Source organism: Erythrolamprus reginae, chromosome 3 (assembly GCF_031021105.1).
Source record: "Erythrolamprus reginae isolate rEryReg1 chromosome 3, rEryReg1.hap1, whole genome shotgun sequence".
Classification (NCBI taxonomy): domain Eukaryota; kingdom Metazoa; phylum Chordata; class Lepidosauria; order Squamata; family Dipsadidae; genus Erythrolamprus; species Erythrolamprus reginae.
Window position 1 is genome coordinate 214,212,112 of NC_091952.1, and position 5,360 is coordinate 214,217,471.

At 29.8% G+C, this 5,360-nt stretch overlaps 1 pseudogene; it reads right to left on the reverse strand.

Annotated features, from left to right (window-relative positions):
• Positions 1 to 4,253: 4,253 nt before the first annotated feature.
• LOC139166077 (U6 spliceosomal RNA) lies at positions 4,254 to 4,353 on the reverse strand (annotated as a pseudogene).
• Between the last annotated feature and the right edge of the window lie 1,007 nt (positions 4,354 to 5,360).

The following is a 5,360-nucleotide window of genomic DNA, read 5'->3' on the forward strand; positions in this document are numbered from 1 at the left end:
TCTCTAAAATCAGAAATCAAAATGCTCAAATTGCAATATTACAAGAAGTACATATCAAAAAAGATAACCAAAAATTATTGTTGAATCCCAAAATTGGAAAAATGTATGCTGCATTAGCAGATCAAAAAAAAAGAGGTGTGGTGATGTATGTAGAGAATTCTATAAATTCCAAACAGATATATAAGGATAATGATGGTAGAATATTGATTGTACAAGTTGATATTGAACCTAGACCTATAGTGGTTGTTTCTATTTATGCTCCCAATGAAGACCAAATGATATTTTATAAAAATTTACATCAAATAATAATAGACTTAGCTATTGAGAATGTATTAATAATAGGTGATTTTAATGCTATTGTGAATAGGCAATTAGACCATTCAGGGGGAGGGAGCCATAATAAAAGGAAAAAAACAAAAAGAAATCTACTACCTAGTACTTTCCAAAAAATGAAAACAGAATTATTGCTAAATGATATATGGAGGGAAAGACACCCCCATAAAAGACAATTTACGTTTTATTCTAATCCCCATAAAATCTGGACAAGAATAGACATGGTATGGACATCAAAAATGGTTGCAGAAGAAATAAGGGAAGTAGAGATAGATGTTAATACATGGGCTGACCACAACCCAATAGTGGTCTATATAAGAAGGAACAACAAACAGAATATTTGGCGGATGAATAGAATTATACTAAATGATAAGAAATATAAAGATTGGATCGAAAAGGAATTAAAAATATTTCTTGAGATTAACAAAACCCCAGACACCACTCCACAGAATATATGGGATACACTCAAAGCTTATATAAGAGGGTTAACAATATCTTACACAGCAAAATACAATAAGGAAAATAAATTAAAGTACGTACAACTAATAAATGAATTAAAACAATTGGAATTTGCATCGCAGCAACACACCAAGAACAGAGACTTTAAAACAGAAATAAATGTAATTAAACATAAAATTAGAATTATAGAACAAAATCAAATAACTGAAAAAATTAAAAGAGCAAAACAACATTATTTTGAACATGCAAATAAACCAGGCAGATGGTTAGCATATAAACTTAGAAAGCAGAGTCAATCCAAATTGATAAAAAAACTAGAAGACAAAGATGGTACAATAAAATATGATACAGAAGGAAAGGCGGACATTGTTTATAACTTTTATAAAGATCTTTATGCCAAAGACAATGTTAGTGAAGATGAGGTTTTTAATTACTTACAGGCTTCAAAATTACCACAAATAACAGAAGATCAACAGACTATGTTGGATGGTCCAATAACAATGGAAGAACTCCTAACTATAATTAAAAAACAGAAAAACAATAAGGCCACTGGTCCGGATGCTATACCGGCAGAATGGTATAAGATAGACAATGAAATAGTAAGAAACTATATGTTAGAAATTTTTAATTCATGTAGACTTGAGGGCAAAATTCCGAAATCTTGGTCAGAATCGCTGACAACTTTAATACACAAATCCGGCACTGACCCACTAAAAATCAAAAATTATAGACCCATATCTTTATTAAATGTAGATTATAAAATATTTATTGCCATTTATGCAGATAGACTTAAAAGAATTATAAATGGAATAATACATCAAGACCAAAATGGATTTCTACCAGGGCGACAAATTAAAAATAACCTTAGAACAGTAATAAATACATTAGAATACTATGAACAACATCCAGATAAGACAGCATCCTTAATGTTCTTAGATGCTCAAAAGGCCTTTGACAACGTTAACTGGACATTTATAAAAATGCAATTAAACAAAATGAGATTTGGCTCAAAATTTGTTAATTTAATAGATACTATATACTCAAAACAAACGACTAAAATAATATTAAATAATAACCAATTACAAGCACTTGATATAAACAAGGGAGTTCGTCAAGGATGTCCTATATCACCATTGTTATTTATTATGACACTTGAAACTTTATTAATTAAAATAAGAGCGGATTCCGAAATAAAAGGTTTAACTATAGGAGACGAAACTTACAAACTCCAAGCTTTTGCAGATGACTTAACGTTTATAATTGAAGAACCGATAACAACTGTCCCTTCTTTATTGCAAACTATTGAACAATTTGGAAAGGTAGCAGGTTTAAAGATAAATAAAAGTAAAACTTCTTTCTTAACCAAAAATATGAATAAAATACAAGAAACTAAATTAGAAAATATTTCTGGAATAAAAACCGTAAAGAAAGTAAAATATTTAGGAATAAATTTAACAGCGAAAACAATAACTTTAAAAAATGATAATTATATAAAATTATTATCAGAAATTAAAAAAGATTTAGAAACATGGAACAACCTGAAAATATCATTTTTAGGAAGAATTGCCACAATCAAGATGAATATTTTGCCTAAGGTTTTATTTCTCTTTCAGGTAATTCCAATAAACCCAGGGGGAACTTTCTTTAAAACTTTGACAAACTTAGTTAAAAAATTTATATGGCAAGGGAAAAAAGCAAGGATAAAAATAAACTGTTTGGAAGACATCAAAGAAAGAGGAGGATTTGGTCTTCCAAACTGGAAATTATATTATCAGGCCGCCGCCTTAACATGGATTAAAGATTGGATAACCTTAGAGAATAAAAGAATATTAAATTTAGAAGGACATGATCTTATGCTGGGTTGGCATGCATTTATATGGTATGACAAGGAAAAAAATCACTCATATTTTAAAAGACACACATTAAGGAAGTATTTACTAGAGGTTTGGAAGGACATAAAGAAAAATCACTTCTTAAATGTTCCAGAATGGATAGCCCCCCTAGAAGCAATAACACATCCAAAATCTATAAAAGACACGAAAATATTTTATAGATATAAAGAATTATTAAATGATCAGATGAAGCTAAAGCTTAGGAATAAACTACAAGAAGAAGGGATAATAATAGATTGGTGGCATTATGCCCAGATTCGATCCAGATACCAGAAGGATATAACTCTTTATACTTTTAATAAAAGTAAGAATTTGCTAAGTCATTTAATTATTAATAATTCAGTAAAAATGATAGGGAAAATATATAAATTTCTTATCGCTCACAAAAATATAGAGTTGACTCTAAAAGATACCATGATAAGATGGTGCAGAAATATAGGCAAGGAAATAGATATAGATACTTGGGAAAAAGTCTGGATTAATAATTGGAAAATGACCAAGTCAGTTTCATTAAAAGAAAACCAAATTAAAATGTTTTATAGATGGCACCTTCCACCTAACAGGATAGCTAAAATGTTTCCTAAAACATCCCCACTGTGTTGGAAATGCAAGAAAGATATAGGAACTTATTACCATCAATGGTGGACATGTAGCAAAGCTAAAACTTATTGGAAGATGATTGAGAAGATATTAAAAGAAATATTAAAATATGACATAGATAACACCCCGGAATTTTACTTATTAGGAATTACTAATCAGACTTATAAGAAGGAAACTCTTTACTTAATTATACACATATTAACTGCGGCTAGAATAATATATGCGCAAAACTGGAAGGGGGAGGAAATCCCCAAGAAAGAAGAAGTTATAGCTAAAATATTAGATTGCGCTGAAATGGATATGATGACAAGACGATTAAACGATCAAGAAGATACAAAATTTTACGAAACATGGAACAACATATATAAATGGTTAGATAAGAAAAAATAAGAGATAGATCTGTTTTTATTTAGGTAATAACAATATTAGATGTATTTGTTGATGATTTTGACATAGTTGTTTACTCACAAGCGATATATTAAAAATTTTGTTTTATGTATGCTTAGTAATTGAGATTAGTTTGAATGTTTGATTAGATGAATATATTACACTTAAATAACATATTAAGCATTTTTACTTATACTGTACTAATATTGCATTTAAGATTTGAAAATTTTTTACTATACTTTTTAACATTCAACAAATGTTTGATTATGTATTCTTTTCTCTATTTGAATGTATACTTTCAAAAGAAGCGGGGAAATACATCCCCATTTTATGTTTAATGTTTGTACGTCTGTATGTCTGTTTTATGAAAATAATAAAAAAATTGAAAAAAAAAAAAAAAAAAAAAAGAGAGCTGCCATAAGTTCTCTTACCAACTGAAACTTGTTCAAGCTGAGCTGAGAACTTGGAGATATGGCCTCAAGTTTTTGGGCCAAGTACTGACATGTTTTTTTGCTTCTTCCAGCTGTGCAAGTAGAGTCAAACAAAATGGCCTCCTGCCTACCAGCTTCAATTCAACTCTGAAAAAAAATGCTATATATTTTTGTGTCATCCTTGTGCAGGGGCAATGCTAATTTTCTCTCTATGGTTCCAATTTTAGGATATGTGCTTCAGAAACAAGCACAAAATAAAATGTCAAAATTATAGGTCATATTCACAGGGATTTCTTCCTCCATGTTGTTGTAACTCTTTACAATTCTACAAAGGGAAGTAATAAAGATTAATGACTATACTACTAGTTTGAACTTTCTGTCTGACATTCAATTTTTAGCTATAGGTGTCTGTTTCCAGCTACATTGGCAAAAAAAAAAGATAAAGCATGGACCTTGACAATACAAACTATATTTTTTGTGCTTCTGTTGTGACATTGCATGCCTGTACTTAAGGTATGAAATTTGCATTGTGGTGTCATGATGCATAATCATTACTTGCCTTCCTTTACAATTTTCCACGGACATCTCTGTTTCCAATCAAAGAAACAGCTTTATAATTTCCCTCAAAAATTCTACAATTGTTTTTAGAAGAAAAATTATCTTTTGTTCCATTGGAAATAATAGTCCACAACTAATATACAGAATAAAAGAAAGTATATTAGGATCTTTTTAAAAAAAAATCCCCAAAGTAATAGACGTATAGATTGGAATAAAAATATATTGAGTACCGGTATGATATAAATATACTTGATAAGAAGAAAGTAGATTTTATGAATTTGTGACGTAAGTTTCAGAAGGAATGACTCAATTCAAGGTTTCAATTTAAGAGCAAACTACAATTTTATTTGAGACATTTTAAAATTTAAGATTTCACTTAAAGAAAAGGTCATTCATTAATCATAGTGGGAAAATATCAAAATGCCTAAAGCTGTTTCATTTGAAACATAATTGCATGAGATCTAAAATAGATCCTTCAAAGGATATTAACCAGTAGTGGGTTCTAAAACCCATTGCTACTGGTTTGCACTCGCGCACAATGCTTCTATGCATGTGCAGAAGTATCCCAGGTGGGTGGGTAGAACCTCCCCACGCTAACACTACTGAGCGGAACCAGGAGCAATACAATAATGATATTAACTATATAAAGTTTTAGCCGGATTCTTCAAGAATTTCACAACAATAATATTCAAAATATTGT